Below are 18,679 nucleotides of genomic sequence, written 5' to 3'. Positions count from 1 at the left end.
CTGCAAACTGAATGAAAAGGAAGAGAGAAGGGATTTACAAGCTGGTTGGATAATTACAGATTTGTTTAACTGTTACTAAGATCCCATCTCACGGTTTTGTTTTTATAATTAAAGTTATTTCAGCACTGGGTTAAAACCTTATATCTTAAATGTCACCCAGAAGCATATTTTTTGTGATTGAGTTGTTCTAGAAAGCCTTTGAAACACAAGGTTTACCAAGGAAATAATAAAATACAGGCATAATAAATACAGAGGGGCAAAGTCAAGGTGGTTGATTAACGTGTAAAGATTATTGAAGTGTGCAGTGAAATATGGGGTAATCTAGTGGACATGGTTTATTGGTGGAAATTTTAAAACACAGGGTGTTTTAAAATAAATAAGGCTCAACTTTGATTAGTGTGTGTACTTTCAGTAACAGAATACATAATCTTGAAAAAATATTGGAGTCCCCTTTGAGGTACAATGGTTTAGCACAGATTTTTCATTTGGAATTAGTGTTTACTCTCAGCCAGAGAAAAATCCCAGATGTTTTTTCCATTAGGCTGTGTATTTAACTAGAAGCCATAATTACAGAGCACTTTGTAATGTGTGATGTGCTACCTCATGCTCATACATGAAGCTTGTACTAATATTAATAACTGCCATTCATTAAGGGTTTGTCTTGGGCTTCGCCCTGTATTCAGCACTCCACAAACTCGTTTAATCCTGAGGAAAACTCTGTGGGTATTTTTGTGTGCATTTTTACAAATTAGGAGGCTGCTACCAAGTGAAGTTAAGAAGTACCCTGCTCAAAGTCATGGAGAGGCAGAGCTGGATCCTGGTCCCATCTGCCCGACTCCAGAGCCTGTGCCCTCAATCACTGCACCTAGCCCAGGTCCTGAGTGGGCAGGCGTTTGTACGGGGATCCATCAGCCTTGCCTTCCACGCTAGTAAGATGTGGTGTGGTGGGAAAAAACATGTGGTCACTCCTCCTCACTAGCAACCGGCACCTTGGTTTCATGCTCTGTAAAATGGGAATTATAATTCCTATTACTCACAGAGTTCTTGTGAATCTGGAGTGAGACAATGCATAAGAAAAGTTTAGGAACCATAAAGAGGCATACAACTGTAAATATCAATTGTATTAATTTCATTATGATAATACTATTAATCTATCAGTCCTCACAAACTTGTGTACGCGGTTAATATTCCCATTTCCCAAGGAGGCAGTATGTTTGGCTGGCTCTTTAATATTTAAAGAACAGGAATGTGTTTAGTGGTAAGATCCTTTGCCTACTCTCCCTTCCTTTCCCTGCAGCTCAAATCAGAAGGACCACAGCTCCCTGGAGGTGCAGAGTTCTGTTTCACTGGAAAACAACTTGGCATCTCGAAAGCATTGTTTCTTATGCCATAACCATTTTAAAAGCTCTGCTGTCATTGAAAGAACTTTCTTTCAGTGTCTACCACTGAACCCCAACTGCCCCCCTTCTTTTTCTTTTTTCCCCAAGAAACCTAAAGTTTTTAGAAAGGGACTTTAGCACTTTTTTCCCCCTAAAAGGGATATTTGCTTAGTTCTGAAATGTCAAATGACTCACTGTGGCTGGAAGAGGGCCATTTGAGATACTAGACTGCTATTTAAATACATAAATAATAGGTAGCATGGCTAGAGTGATTTTTCTGATCATGTTGATGCCTAAGAAGAGCCTCCACTCAAAGAGTCTGAGCGAGTTGTGAAGGCTCTGATGGCTTAGAGAAGCAGGAGATACAGTGTAAAGTATTTTCTCGTGGGGCCAACACACTGAATGAAAGCACCATCTGGAGAAGCTTCTGGGAATTCATATCTATTCAATAAGTATTGGCTGAGGACCAATCACCGGTGAAGCACCATGTTAGAGACTAAAAAGATGCAGGGAGAGAGTAAGACACTGGGCTTGTCTGCAAGATGCCTTGATGCTATTGGGAGGATGAGACTGGTCTATAAGTATAAAATAAGGTAGGACACAACATGTGTTGTAGTAAAGATACAATGTGTGGGATTAAGGGGCGCCTGGGTGGCTCGGTCGGTTAAGCGTCCAACTTTGGCTCAGGTCACGATCTCACGGTCCGTGAGTTCGAGCCCCACGTCGGGCTCTGTGCTGACAGCTCAGAGCCTGGAGCCTGTTTCAGATTCTGTGTCTCCCTCTCTCTCTGCCCCTCCCCTGTTCATGCTCTGTCTCTCTCTGTCTTAAAAATAAATAAACGTTAAAAAAAAAATAAAAAAAAAAAACAATGTGTGGGATTAAGAGGAGACATAGATCCCATTCCATTGGGGGAAATGAAGAAGTTGGGACACTGGGAACAAAATGGTCCAGCTTGGCTAGAAGGTTGAGTTGCTGCAGGGAAGGAGTAAGAAACAAGATGGAAAGGTCAACAGCTCAGGTGACATTTTAGAGGGTGGTCAACAATATTGTGCCCAAGAGGAAGACTGACAGGGGACCTGGTCCTTGGACCTGGCCTCATTTTCCACATCTGTTTCAGGTCCTCAGGTAGAGTTATATTAAACCAACATCTTTTGTGGGGTGCTTTGAGTGGATTCCTGTATGCAAAGACCATGACCAAAGCTAGCCTTTTGTTATTTTTTCTCCCCTCTGTTTAATGTATCTACCCTCTCCCCAGGGCTCAACATCAGAGCTGTGGTCGTGGGATAATTGGCTACAACTGTAGAAGCGGAGGCACTCCTCGCTCAGCCCATTTGAAGTCACTTAATCTTGGTTGCACAATCCCACAATGAATGGAACAGATCTGGGCTCACTTCAAAACACAGGGAGGGGGTTCCTTAGATTATTGGTTCTCAAGCCCGACTACACATTAGAGTCACTCAGGGCAGCTTAAAACTTTCCCATCCTTTGGCCCTACCTCAAGATAACTGAATTAGAATCCCTGGATTTGGCACTAAACATTGGGACTTTAGAAACTTCCTCTGGTGATTCCAATGTACAGTGAGAGTTAGGAATCACTGCTTTAGATCATTTCTGGCAGGAAACACAAATCTAGCAGTCAAGAAACCCAATATTTCCCCTTTTGATACTTTTTGCCCCTGAATTCAGGGTGAAATTCAAAAATGTAATCCCTCAAAGTCCCATCCCAGTATTCTCTAGAAGTAACAGCCAGCTGCCTTACCACAGGGAATGACAGAGATAGCACATTTGCCCAGCAGAGGGACCTTGGCAGGCTAATATCAGGATTGTGACTTTTGACAAATTGACCACTGCCTTTTGTTCCTAGATGTTCTGTTACCACACAGTGTCTTCAGGATCCTCAACGTTAACCTGTGCTTCCTTCTCCTGACACATAATGTCACCCGGCAATTAGGGGAGCTGCACCCAGCTACTTGAAATAGATGTCTCTACCCAAAGAAAGACTTTTACTTAGCCTTTCTCAACATATCAGACTCCTCACATAGAGACGGTCCTTGTAGTTCAAGCCCCCCAATGCAAGAAGTCTTGTTTCCTAGAACTTGATGTATTTTTTTTCCCCTTGAATTATCTGGGTAATTACTTTGTGCACTCCATTCTGTATACAGACTTTTGTTTGGACCAAGAAATCCAGATCTAGAAATATGGGGCATCAAATTTATGCCCATCCTTGGAGTTATAGAATGAGAGGAGTAACTGTTCCTAAACACCAGCCTATGGGAAAGATCTTCCTAAACACCAGCCTAATTTAAAGTCATAAACTGTTTTGGATTCATAGTTGTCATGTGGGAAATTATGTTGATGTAATGATAGCCTTCAAGTACATCATCAGGTGAGCGATCCCAGATGAAAGCCCAGAAGACTACTTGTCAGACTCCCTTGCAGCCAGGTGTAGCCACATCGCTAGGTTCTGGCCTATGAGAGATCAGCCAAAGTGATACGTAACATTTCCAGGTCATAAACCTCGGAAGGAAGGAGTGTCCTCTCTCCCTCTTTCTGCCGGCTGGAATGAGGACTTCGTGTAGTCACTGGGAACAGTGCTTGAGAACAACTTCCGTGTGAGAGAGGAATATATTTCTATCTTGTTTTTTATTATTATTAGTTTTTAATGTTTATTTATTTTTGAGCTGGAGAGAAGCAGAGAGTGAGCAGGGGAGGGGCAGAGAGAGAGGGAGACACAGAATCTGAAACAGGCTCCAGGCTCTGAGCTTTCAGCACAGATCCTGACGCAGGGCTCAAACCCACAAACTATGAGATCATGACCTGAGCTGAAGTCAAACGCTTAACTGACTGAGCCACCCAGGTGCCCCGATTTCTGTCTTGTTTAAACCAGCGTATTTCTGGGTCTCTACCACACACAGCTAAACTCATATCCTGATACATAGTTCCCCAGAATCTTAAGCACCACCGCAAAAATCTTTCATAGGTACTTGGCTCCAGGAAGGGGGACTGGGCAGAAAACTTGACTTGCAACATAATGATTTAAGTCAACTTCTGTGTTAAAAGTAGTCTGATTTGAGTTGCCACATACTAAGAAGAAATGGAACACAAGGAAACCGAATGGTACAGAGGGGTCACTGTATCATAGGTGCACTATGTGAGCCCCACCCTTGGTCGTGCTGGGAACCTCAACTAAGTGTGAGACACAAATGCATCGGAAACAAACTCTGTCCTACTGGGAATGAAATGACAGTCACACTCTACATAATGCAGGATTCTAAAATGGAGATAGTCCCCATGCTTCATGCATAATTCACTGGGAATAATTTATTCAAAATAAGACATTAGTTATATCTACATGTTCAGTGTGTCTCTCAGAAAAAAAAAATGTTGGATTTCTGAATTACGGGCATCAGTTGCTTTACTAATGTCATAAATTCAACAGAAAGAGAGAAATGTGGAATGTGTTGAAATCCAGGGAGCACTTCTAGCCCAAACAGTGAGTCCCAGACCATTTCTTCCTGAGTCTGGCCACCATTTGTCTCTGTATGAGCTCCCTGAGCAATGATCCTTTGGAATATCTCTGGAGAGGAGTGGCTCAACTCTGTATTTCATACAGTTCGCTTTATTTTTCCTTGGCTCCAGAGAAGGCAGTCTAGCACATCGCATGTTTAGGAGAGAAAGTAATGAGCTGTCAGGAAGGGCAGATTAGAAGCAATTTACTGACTAGTCAGGATCCTCAGCCATGTTCTTGTCAGGTAGGTGAGCTTTCATGCCTCTCAGTTCCTCCTAGGAATTGTGTGTCAATTCCTAGGAATTGGTGACCCAAACGGCCGAGCTGCTTGCATCATCCACTGCACTCACACTGGCTCTGGTTTACGAGGCATGTATGAACCGAAGATGTATCTGATGTACGTACATAGTTCTTCCTCCTGAGCCATGTTTCTTGCCTCAATTCCAGTGCAAACTCAGACATTTCAAGAGCACGAGGTTTAACAAAACATACGATACCAAGTTACATGAAATGTGGTGTTTAATTCCACCCAGGACTCTATTTGGTGATACAGTGTGAAGTTTTAAAATAATATTTTAGCACAAAGTAATGTATCTGTTCCTGCAAATGTCACATCTTTCCCAAGTGCTTTGGGTGATTCATTGTTTAAATGAAAAGCCTTAATTATATTTCTGCTACTCATTAACAGCTACAGTGTGGGGATATTCACTCTCAGAACTTTCTGAGTGCTGATTTGATAAGATCGCTCACAGATAGCAGGGGAAAAACATGTCCCACAAGGAGATGGGGTGATGGACTTTCTGACTTATTTGGCTCTAAAACCAATCTTCAGGGAAGGATGTGGAACTTCTTAGGAAACGAATTGCCAACCTCAAAGTGTTCCATTTTTACAGGTCACTGAAGTGCTCTCAAATCTACCAGGACTTCTCGCAGGGTCCTGACACCAGCCTCTCCCCAGACTGCCAACCTTCATCCAGGATGTACCGTTATGGTTCTCTCCTCTGCAGCCCCCTAAAGAAAGAGTGAGGTGCAGCTTCTGAGAGACAAGATGGGGACAAGTTGGCTGTTGAAGGCAAGGAGGACAGGGTCTGGAGTGGGGGACAAAGGAAGAATGAATCAAGAGAAAAGAAAATTTAACATGTGGGACACAATAGGCTGGGGTCTGATAGAGATTTATAGCTCAACAGCTAGGCAAACCACTCCAAGCCAATTGTGGATACCAGGATCTACCAGAAGAGGGTCCTACTGGGCAGGGGCAGAAAAACTGAGTTTTATCCATTTAGCTAATTGAGTCCTCTTGGGATGGCCCACTTAGAGTGGATAGAGAGAAGTGGCCCAAAAAGCTAATATAGATTGCGTTTATACTGATTGCTCTGATGGCTATATATGCCTTGCCTCATTCAATCCTCACAAAGTTTTTCAAGGTAGTGATGATTATCTCTACTTTTCCAAGGGAAACTGGGTAGTTAAGTATCTTGATTGAAGTTAATCAGTCAGAAAGCGATAGATGTAGGTTAATTTGTTGATTCATTTCATTCACTCATACATTTATTCATTCATTCATCCTGTAGCTGGGGTCTACAATTTTATGTAATTACTTATACGTACAGAGAAACACATAGGTTCTTTCCTTGGGATGTGAGACTTCTCACTGATGTTCTGTGCACAGGAGTGAGTTGTAGGGGGTGCGTAGATGTTGAAACTGTCCACACTCAGGGCAGCAGGACAGGATGGGAGCCCACTGGCCAGTCGCCCTGTTTGCTTTCCTCAATGTTCCACACCAGCGTCATCATTTTCTGTGTGCCTGGAGGTGAAAAAGATTGGGAGGCCCTGCTGTAAACTGACCTTGCTCTTGAGACCATGCTGCCTGGTGAAAGGGGCGAGAGTGTGGGTAAGGAGTACTTATGCCTCCCAATTTATGGTGTAATCATATCTCAGTCTCTTCCAGTGTAACCTGCCTCTTTCAAGCCAGCTCAATGCCTTCCATGTGTCTTCTTTTCGACCCAAATGCTTGGGTATTCAGCATTTTCCTCTTTCCCCCTTCACTCCAAAATGGCTCGCAGCATATGGGTGTGTGGTTTGGTGGCTCACGTTTTCCAGATCTTGCTGGCTTTGGTTGAAGAACCGTGGCCTGATTGTCTCTGTTATCAGCTTCTGTCCTCACTGAACCCCCTACTGGTGTCACTGCTCCTGCCTGTTTTGGGGTCACATACTGGTATCAGTGGCCAGCTTCTGCCTCCAGTCTCAAGGTCCCTGCCCTTGGGAGTCTTACCAGTCCTTCTGACTTCTCTTCACCTCTCTGCCCAACAACCAGGACACATGGGAACTTCTGGAATGCCTGCAAATTATGCAGCAGCCATGGAAAACCACCAGTTCTTTCTCAGGTCATCTATCCAGACTCCTTCTGGTGTTGTCCTGAGGCCCATCTCAGGGAGGGTAATGTTCTGGCTGCACTCCTTCCCACCAGCAAGGAATCCGTGGATCCAGGAGGATGTACTCTGTCTAGTATCTACTTTGAGTACCCAAGACACTGAAATTCCTTGTGCAAATTCCTGGGGTTCCTTCTAGGTCCTCGCATGGCCTGGGTCCTGGCCTTTTCCCAGGTGCCCAGTGTGTACATACCTGGGCCCAAGGATGGCCTCAAAAATTTGCTTTTGATAGGTAAAGGAAGTTGTATGGAATCTTACTTTCTCCAAAATATCACACCAAACAGTGCTACTTTAGCAATTTGACATTGCTACACTATCTAAGTGTATGATCAGTGCATTTGTTTCATAGACTGTACACTAGAATAGACTAGTTTGGGTCCTCAAGTTCATGTGTTATGTTGCCTGCAGATACTCATCATATGGACCATGTATGGATATGGAATGATAAAAAAAAGTACAATAAACAAAACAAAAACCACTGGTCCTTTGCCAGAGATTGAGAAACACTGATCTAAAGGTCCAACACTTGGAGTCAAAAAGCTTCTCAAAGACTCCCGTTTTCTAGGTGATCTCTACCATCCCCCTGGAGGGGTAGATGCACTGCTGTCCCAAGGCCACTGAGTTCATAGGATGCAAAAGTATTTTCATCTATCAAGCAACTCAACAACCATTGCAGTGCACCAGCTGTGTTCCAATTACTTCTGGGTACTTGAACTTGGATCTGTGTTATTCTGAAGACCACATTCATTTCCCTCAACTATGTCACCTCTGCATGGGGGTTGCTGCAATGCCCACCTTTCTCTTACAACTTCATGCTGTAAAGTGATCTCCTTCTAGTCACCTCTTTTTCTAATACATTTCTTCATGGATTGCCTTATCCATCCTTGATATGACTACTGGTTTGTTCTCAGGTTTGGCCATAGCTTTTAGGGCCCAGGGGTCCCTGGATCTAAGAAGGCCTGTTACACCCAGGAGTTGTCTGCAAGTCCCATCATAGCACAACCAGCATTGGACTTTGACCTTTCTTAAAGGCCAGTAAACCATGTGTTCACATATTTCAAGTGATTCTGATAATCAGTGACTCCTAAGCCTACAATTCTAGCCCAGATCATTCACCTGAGCACCAGACTAAGAGGCCAAATCCCTACCCACCCTTTAGGACCTTGTGCAAGTGATAGCCTCTAGGAAATATTCCTTAGTCTCTGGCTAATTTCAGTGCGCTTATCTGTGCCCCCATGGTGCTCGGTGGGGTTGTAGCAGTGTAGAAATATCTGAAGTACAAACTATCTGCTCCAGTGGCATTCTGTGCCTGCCCATACCACAGTAGAGAGGTGGCTGTGACTGTGGTTTTTAGACCAACACCGTCACCACCATGTAGAAGCTGGTTGGAAATGCAAATTCTCAGTCCCCAGGCTTGTTGAATACTAAAAGATAAGGTTGGGCTAGCAATCTGTGTTTTTAATTAATTAATTAATTACTTTTTTCAGGTTTATTTATTTATTTTGAGAGAGAGAGAGAAAGTGGGGGAAGGGCAGAGAGACAGGGAGAGAGAGAGAGTCCCAGGCAGGTTCCATGCTGTCAGCACAGAGACGGAGATGGGACTCCATTCCATGAACTGTGAGATCATGACCTGAGCCCAAATCAAGAGTCTGACGCTTAACCAACTGAGCCACCCAGGCACCCCAGCAATCCATGTGTTAACAAGCACTCCAGGGGATTCTGATTCTTGCTAAAGTTAGAGAACCACCCTGTAGAGAAATAATGTTACCTGTTAGACTATAAGCTCCTCAAAGGCAGAGATAAGCCTCTTTCATCTTTGTGCCCCAGAGTCAAGAAAAGTTCCCAGGTGCCTGGCCTGTGGTGGACAAAGCTGTGGGTTTGCTGCTTTTTTGATGATTTTGTGACCCAGACCCAGGAATGCCTGACTCGGGCCTCCAATAGCAGTCCCTGCCCTGGACGCCCAAGGAGTTTCAGAGAGAACAGCAGATAAATGAGGAAAAAGAACTGCTTTAGTAATAAGTATGCCAGCTGAAACCCAGGAGGAAGCTTGGCAAGGTCTGGGTGAGATCCTGCTGTTTGGACTTGGGGCCTCTGTGCTATTTCGTATTTACGCCCACATTCAGACCTTGGTGGCCGCATGGAGCAGGGCATTTAGGGGAGAGAGGGGCCACGGGTGGCCGGAGCTCTGGCTCTGGTTTCCCTGTCATCAGCGGCACGAGGGTGAGAGGGAGAGGGGGGGAAGGCAGATCCTAGGAGCCCTGAGCCATCTTTCCTACCCAGCCATGCGAGGCAAAGAGGATCATGAGCACTCCCAGGGCCCACAGGAGCTAACATTTATGGAATATTCACTGTGTGCCAGGCACTGTTCCAAATAAGGTGGAGACAATGGTTCAACTGCCAGTTTTGCAGAGAGGAAACCGAGGCACGCAGGGAATGTATTGCCAAGGTCGTGAAAGTGGTATATGGCAGAGCCAGGCAGTCTGGGTCTAAACCCAATGTTATAAATATTCTGCTAAACTGTTTCCCCACAGACAGAAAGTTGCTGTTTGGGAGCAAGTAGCAGGGAGTTTGTTAGGGGTAGAGGAGAAGGGGAGCATGGGGCACATCCATGTACACACACACGCATACACACACAATGAGAGAATGATTCCAGGGTCTCCTTATCTACCCAGGCTCCTGGCCTAGAAGAGAGGGAAGATGGCTCATGTGCTCTGAGATGCCAGCCTGTGCCCAGGTCCGTGGGCACACAGAGGCCAGAAGGGGGGCCTATGGGAGAGGGAACGAACAAGGGTGAGGGATCTTGCCTATAAGGCACAGCAAAAGTTCCCCACCTTCTGGTCCCCAACGAGTACACACGGCCCAGTGGATGTCTTCTGGTCAGACTACCTAGGTGGGAAATTCTCCTCACAGCCTTGGGCCCAAGGAGGGCAGGTGGGTGGGAGGCAGGCAGAGGCAGGCTTGGCCTGATGGGGTCATGCAGTCTGTCCTTCCTTAAGCACAGAGGGGTGGAGGTGTGGGCGGGGCTCTCTAGAGGAGGGGTGACTGGCAGCAGGGTGTGGTGGGCAGCGAGGCCAATGCCTGAGTAAAGTGGGAAGAAGGCGAAACAGGTAGAGAAGTGGTTCTTTACCCGACTCACATTTGGGTAGTGTCGAACTTCCCTTAATGAGGGAGATGACAGTGGGTAGAGATTTTAAGTGAATACACAAGAAAGCTGATGCCTTTGTGGCTGTTTTCCTGCAAAGGTGTTTTGATATCGTGAAAATATTTTTTCTTCTTTTCAGTAGAACTGCCAGCTTCGGTATTTCTCTTTACATTAAAGGTGCATTAGATTTCCTCAGAGTGGTTAGTTTGAAAGAGACTTAATTTAGCTCACTTAGTGGGGCCCTGCAGGAAATGTGGTGGGTTACAGAAAACAGAGTTGGCTTATGATATGTATCTTCTCCCCAAGTGTCTCAAAGCACAGGTTCAGGACCAAGATTTTTCTCCCCGCATTACAAATGAGGACACCGAACCAAGGAGGTTCAAGCGGGTGATCAGTCTGCTGTCAGAGGCAGGGGTTGGTTTCAATTCTCTTCTGGTTCTGGCCAGTGGGTCTGCTCTTGGGGATTCATGCAGCACTGTCTTTGTTTCTGAGGCAAGTGACCTATTTCTGAGAAGACTCATCACAGAGAGGCCCTTACTGGATTTACCTCACTTTTAAAGGGAGGAGCTCGTTTCTTCTCCTCCCAAGATACACATATGATGGATGAGATTATTCTCCCATCACCTGCATTCTCTGTCTTTTCACATTGGAGTGGGGGGTTTTAGCTGCACCTGCTTCTTTGGAAAAGATTCATCACAGTGGCGGAGACCGCCCGCTGTGCCCTGGAGGGGGTGTGGTGGAGCCATTGAGTGGCCTTCGGTAGGGGCCACTTTCCATTTCTTGTAGCTCTGGGACCCCAGGCTGTCCATCCATAGAAATACCACATAGGTACGGGCAACTGCGTTGGTTCAGGGAGCTAGGTTTTCTTCACCTCCTTCCTCACAACCTGTAGGAAGCACAGAGAAGACCGTTTGGGATTTCAGACTGAATGATGGTCAAGCAAGGTAATTCCAGATTAATTAGCATTCATCTGAGGGGAGAGAAAGTGCGGGAAGAACTTCCACTTACTAGTGAAGGGAATGATGAGAAATTGGTAGCAGTCCTCGTGTTACACGAACAGAACTTGGCCTGGGGGCAGAACTGGAGTTAGGAGTTATTGGCTGGGAAGCTACCCAGGTGCCGATCTATAAATGAGAACATCCTGGCAACACAGTGAAGGGTAACTCGGGTTTCCATGTGACGCCTTCCATAACTGGCCACAGTAAATTGATTCTGCTCCCACAAAATAGGCAGGCTCTAAAACAGAAATTGAAGACCCATGCCTCACTGCCATCTTGGGTATCTTTGCAACATGCACGTGCAAGTTGTGTCTGCACCGTCAACCTTGAGGCTAGCTCCTGTGGACAGTTGTGGGACATTCGTAGTGACTGGATATTTTCAAACTGAGTGATACATGATATGGTGCTGTTTATTGGAAATAAGTAATTTATTTTAGAGTGATTCTATATATTGTCTACAGCTTTATATGGCTCAGTTTGCTTGGGAGGAGTTTTTTTGTTCTGAGCGTCACAATGGCTAATCTCTCATTTTTGAACACAGAAAAGTATACAACTTTTAGCAATGGAAAATTAGTTTCTTTTTACTCCCATTAAACAAATGTTCAATAAATATTTAAAGAGTATTGGCTTGAGGGATCATCAAATTATTGATTGCTCAGGCCTCTCACATGTCCAGGTAGGTATAGGTCTGCCTACCTTCTCAACTGGAGGTAGGATTGAATTTGGAAGCAAGGACAGATTTTTGTTAATGTCACAGAGAAAGAAGGGACAAAAGTTAGTGACAGATAAAACTGAGGGAGGACCATGCAAAGTCCTACGACACTGATTTGCATTTGGTTGAACTGAACTGAATTGCCTGAGAGATGTGGCCTTTTAGGGTAAGTGGGAAAACTGACACTTAGAGATCTCTTTGCTCTCAGGACCCTAAGAGGGTCAGAATCAGACCCAACAATGGAGTCTCTGGATTGTTGGCAGTTTCAGAGTGAGTGTCTGAACTCAGCCAAAGATTATTCTGGAGTTTTCTCTGAGAGTAATGAGAACCAGTACCTATCTGTTACATGAAAGAAAGAAGCAATTTGGAGAAAAGCTAGTAAAGAAATGTCATCTTTGCCATATTTGACTGAAACTGGGACCTAATAGGAGATGTGAGAAAAATAGGAAAAGAGAAGAGCGAGTGAAGAGTCAGGGGGTGGGGATGTGTAAGCAGACAGAGAAATCTCCCTTCCTCCCGTGTTTGTTCAAGATCTAACTTAGAGAGGGACTATGTATTCAAACGCAATTCTGTACATTGGTGTAGAAGCATGCGGCCTCCTTGGGGGAAAGAATCTAGATAAACACAAAGCCTAATGATTACCGATACGTCATTATTTCCCCATGTTGAACATGGGAATTATTATTTGTAGTAGATTTCAGCATTTTTCTTTTGCCCTTTACAGATCATTAGATGCATTTTCAAATCAAGAAAACTCTCGAAGGCCTTCACAAGCTAGACCGTTTATAGAGCAAAAACTCAGCTCCCAACAAATATTTACAACTTAATGATACGTTTGTATAAAGCCCAGAATTTTTGTATAAAACAGGTGTCAGTTCAGTATGTGTTGCCCTGCTCCGTTAAACATCCAGCTTTCCCTTGAAATTACTCCCCATCTTATATGGTGCAAATACATTGAACTGGTCATTTATTTTAAATTAACTCAGTGCGGGGCTGAAAAACACAGTTCCCCGATGATGGCAAAATTATTCCAACGAGGTTGCCTTTGGGACTGTGCACCATAAAGTGATCTTTATAGGTCAGTGTTTTTCATTCCAATGTGCTGTTGAAAGGTAAATGTCTGGCACCAGGCAAAGGGGTTGTATGACCAACGGGGCTTTATGGCCTGTACTTCTTAAAATTCCATTTTCTTTTTTTCTTTTCGCCTTTACTCACTGTTGGGACATGTGGAAAACAGACGCTTTGAGCAGAGAAGACATTCAAAGGTCTCCCTGTTCTCGGGGCAAAATATAAACAAACATGCTGGTCATCAGTTTCCAGATTTTTCCCATTTATTGCTTTCATTGCAGCTGCCTGTCCTCACTACAAGAATCGGCTTTCTCTCCCATTTGGAGACTCTCTTTAGCAGAGGAAAGGAGTGGATGGTTAGAATCCTCTCTGTCTTTAAGGATTTCTGACCCTATTGGATCCAAATATTGCTTTTTTCTGGAGCTTAGTCCCCAAGTGCTATAACCCAGCGCCTTGGCTTCCTGCCAGAATGTCCCAAAAAAGAGTGGAAGGGGGTTGCCCCTCTGAACTGCAGTGTGGCTTTTGTGCCTTTTAGCTCATTATTGCTGGCTTTGTTTATCAGCCTTTCTCCCAGTGTTCCCTACCTCCTGGTTCCTAACTCTGAGTTTGGCCAAAGAGTGGGCACGGATAGCCAAGGACAAGGGGATAAAGAGCATGTCCTCATTCATAACCTGCAAGATGGATGATGTTTCCCAAGAGTCTGGTGTTTGACATTGGGTGCACCTAGAGCCACTCACTGGTGGAGGCTTTAAAACTCCTGCCCAGGCTGCCCTCAAGACCAATTACATCAGAACCTCTGGTGCGGGACCTAAGCATCAATATTTTGTAAAGCTTCTCAGGTAATTCTTAAGTGCAGCCAAAGTGGAGAACCACTGTCTTAAGTGTATTTGAGTGATTTTGACACTTTCTTGGTGTACCCTAGTGGGGCGGTATTGACTGTTTCTGTTTTTATTGCCTTAAAATAAATCAAACCTGAAAAAGACTGGGTCTGACGTTACCACCTGAGGTGTCCCTGAAACTCAGACGTTAGCATTTCTGCTTTCAACTTCTGCCATAGAAGGGCTTCAGACTTTTAAAGTGAGAAAGTCAACAGTTTTTCGTCACTCAATTAAGAACTGAAAGCCATAGTTATAAGTTATGGGGCATTGTGGGGTATGGCTTAGAAATTGCTTCAGAAAGTACCATTAATTTTGTTTTTTTAAGTTTATTTATTTTGAGAGAGTGCAAGCAGAGGAGGAGCAGAGAGAGAGGGAGAGAGAAGATGCCAAGTAGGCTCCACTCTGTCAGCACAGAGCCCACCATGGGGCTCGAACTCATGAACTGTGAGATCATGACCTGAGCTGAAATCAAGGGTTGGATGCTTAACCGACTGAGCCACTTAGCTGCCCTAGAAAGTACCACTTATTAATTAATTCGCATGTATGAAATTATATTGTTTATTAGAATTTGTTGTTATGGGCATACTTTCTTCATATTTATACCATGGGAACAATGAAAGACAACGTATCATGCCGAAACAGAAGGTAAAACCTTTTCTTTATTCATGTGCTTAGCTACAAAATCATTTACACTCCATACCCCTCCTCTCCAAAAAGAAAATAAACAAAGCAAAAAATTAAGAAATGATGTTTCAAGCTTAGAAAGTTCAAATATACTTAGATGCAATCCTGTTGTTAATGATCAGTTTTCTATTGTGATTAGATTAGATTTTCTGCCATTTCGATAGCCAATTTCTGTATTAATCACCTCCAAGAGGCTTATACTGGAGTTGGTTTATTAAGACGATCACAGTGAATGTTCGAGCCCCCAGTTCCAGAAGATGGAACACAGTTTATCGTCCAAGTGTCTGGATAAGCACAGGCTGGTTACCCTAATGTGAGTTAAGTCATCAGTATTATCACTACAACCTGTGTGGGCATCAGCCAGGAAATGAGAAGAAATAGCTCCAGGTCATGTCAAATAGTTCATAAGTTAACTTGTGAACTCCATGGTCATTTTTCACATCTCAGTCCTAGAGGAAGTCTCCGAGTTAGAGAATTTTAGAGATGGGACCTAAGACTTACCTGATGCCAGATGGCAGAAAGATCTCATCCCTTGTGCCAACTTTGAACTATTGGTCGTGGTTGTGTGGGATGTTGCGCTGATAGACTGAGACAACATCTGGGCTCAGCAGGAGCAGCGCTGTCAGCAATGATGTCTGTGAAGGGTGTACGAGAGGAGGGCAGTGGCAGAAGATGGTCGGTATTTGTTGTGCCTTCTTTCGTCCAACCCTTTCCTCCTGTGACAACACCTGGTTGTTGTTTCCTCCTGGTTCTCAACATCACTGCATCCTGCAAACGTTTCAGGGGACTACAAAACATCCCAGTATCTATGACATACCCAGACCAATTAAATCAGAACATCCGGCTATAGGACCGTGGTGATTCCCATATGCCTCTCATGTTGAGAGTCACTTTCTTGTGGACACAGGACACAAGGGCCTTGAGTGATAATGTGACTTGCCCAATGCCATATAGATGTAGGTAGGACCTCTTTACCAGGTCTATAATTCTACCCACTCTTCTCTTCACCATACCCTATTGTCTTCATCAAAAATATTTAGAGAGGGGAGCCTGGGTGGCTCAGTCAGTTTAGCACCCAATTTTGGGTCAGGTCATGATCTCGTAGTTTGTGAGTTCCAGCCCCGCGTCGGGCTCTGTGCTGACAGCTCAGAGCCTGGAACCTGCTTTGGATTCTGTGTTTCCCTGTCTCTCTGCCCCTCCCTGCCCCTCCCTACTCATGCTCGCTCACTCTCTCTCCTACTCTCTCTCTCTCAAAGATAAATAAACATTAAGAAAATCTTTAAGGAAACACATGAATAACAGCACATCGATTATTTTGTCTGCTCACTTTTAGAACAGTGGTTCTCAACTTATGAGTAACAAGCACAGACTTTCTAGACTAAATGGATTATAAGCAGTCATAGTTTAAAATTACTGCTTTGAAAATATATGAATAATTCATTTTATTGAGTAAAATACAAATGTATTTAGAAGCATCGCTGGGTTTAGGGTAGCTTTTGGACCTTTCATGTTTTCTCAGTATATAATACCCTCTCGGTTACCACCACGCTAGGGTTGGGCACCACTGACCCAGACCTGAGAGGTTCATGAAACAGTGCAGCTATGAAGAGCCCAGAGTTTCACCTGGACTAATTACAGGCTCCATGATTACCTGCAGACAAACTCTGACATCAGTGTTGCTGGCCTGTCGACTATTGTTGATGTACATGAGAATGAGGTCTTTTCAGGACACATGTGGCTCAAAATATTCTGACTCTTGGGTACCTGAAAATGACATCCTTGAGACTGAGTCAGTGAGGATGCCCGTGATGCTTCAGCCTGGAGGCATTTAGAGGCTCTTTCAGATCAGCAGCTGCTATCCAATTGCAGAATGTGATGGAGTTCATGATCATGTGGTTTGCCGTCGTGTTTCTTGTGTTTGTATGAATATTCATGTACACAACTTCATTTCATTCTAGCTGGAAAACCTTGTGTAAATCACTTTTCCTCCCTAGGATCCAATTTTCTAATCTTGCAGAAAGAAGGATTAGTCCCTTCCATTTTAAGAAACTGTTTCCTATGGACCCATAGCCGAAAGGTTATTATTCTACAGATGAGGATCTTGGGGCCTAGAGGTGTACAAAGCAACTTTCCTAAGACCATACTTCATTATTAGAAAATACTGGACTCAAAATGAGATCCCTTAACTCAAAAATCTATTTTCTTTCTACTAACAAGCCTAAATGAAAATGTTGGGCTATACCAAAATTTTTAAGGCATCCTTGTAATTTACCACACCCTCTTCATTCTCTGTTCCAGCACTTCTGGAGGGTTCTCTGAGCCCAGAAGCCTACACATGTTTGGCAATCCCAGATGCACATTTTTCCTGTCACCAGTGGGGCTGTGAACTGGGTAAGAGGCCCACCTAAAAGATGGAATCGTTTCTTCCTTAGGGCCAGCTCTGGAACAGGAGCTGGGAAATGAGACATTTAATTCTGTAAAATATATGTTTCTTGAACTCTGACTTATTGGATACTGGGAGCATTGGAGACATGCTCCAGTGAGTGAGAAAGGGTTTCTGCCTTTGCCTTGTTTGAGAGGGAGACTGACACATGAATAAACAGCGACCAATAAGACAGATTGATAAGTTAGCTGGTTGTAGCAGATGTGACCGATTGGCCAATTTTACACCCATTTCCAGACCCCTTGCCTGTACCCCCACAGAAAAAGCTAAATAGTTGCTTTTCTAGCTCCTGTGAAGAAAGGTAGTTATATGAATAGTCTTGCCAATATTCTCAATGACACACGCCTTATAAGATGACAACTAAGATAGGTCCTGTGAAGGAGAGAGGCATGATCTTGGGGTGGGGGTGGGGGGGGGCAGGAAAGCATTTCCTGAGGACATGATGCTCCAGCAGAGAATTGAGGAATGACAGGAGTTAACTGGGCCACGAGGGCCACAAAGAACATTCCAGCAGGAGAACACCATGTTCAAAGGGCCTGTGGTGAGGGGGGCGGGAGAGAGGTGTGTGTCAGGACCTGAAAGGAGATAAGCTGGCTGGGGTGGGGAAGTGAGCGAGGGCTGTGTGAAGCAGGCTCTTACTCACCTCTCCTGATGGTTCCTGCCACGTGGACGGAACTTCATTCGTTGTGGCCTTCTGGGCCTGCTTCTACCCCTCACTCAGTTACCTTCCTTGGGGTGGAGTGGGAATGACCTCTGGAGCGGGCAGGGGCAGCTCAAGAGTCTTCCTTTGTTCTAGGGAGGGAGCTGCCTGCAGTGAGCCTGAGGGTCCTCTGGTCCTCCAGGGAGAGGCTCTGCCCATGGGTGGCCTGCGATCAGTACTGCCTCCTCCAGGGCAGGGAAGTCTGCCTACTTTGGGGGCTCAGGGTGTGGAAGCACACCCACACACGGGTTCTGGCCACAGCCTCCAAACTGCTTTTATCATGAACGCGGTTGCTGTCGTGGCCCCTAGCAACTCACACCTTTGTCCTCTCTGTTGTCCGGAACTTAGGTGGGAAAAAGGATTTCTATTTATGGGGCCCTCAAAAACCCCAAGAGGCATGGTTGCAAATACAGAGACGATCGGGCTTCAAACCACACAGAGCCTCACGGTCTTCGTCGAAAGGTTTAGATTCCATCCAGTACGCAGTCAAGGTCTTTGCAGAGGTTTATTAGCAGGAGAGGGACCTGATCAGATTGGCATTTTGAGAAGTTCCTTCTGGCTGCTCCACAGAGAATGGAATGGGAAATTCTTAAGCGTGGATGGACGTCTTCCTCTGGGTCCCGACAGAGTGGTGGGGGTCAGGGGAGAGTCAGAAACAGCTCTTTGTCCCCCAGCCTCAGCTCTGGCTGAAGGGGGCAGGTGTGGCTCTCTCTGACCCATCCTCACAACCTCCATGGT

The sequence above is a fragment of the Panthera tigris genome, chromosome F2 (genome assembly GCF_018350195.1).
Source record: "Panthera tigris isolate Pti1 chromosome F2, P.tigris_Pti1_mat1.1, whole genome shotgun sequence".
Lineage (NCBI taxonomy): Eukaryota > Metazoa > Chordata > Mammalia > Carnivora > Felidae > Panthera > Panthera tigris.
Note: the sequence above shows the minus strand (reverse complement) of the source record.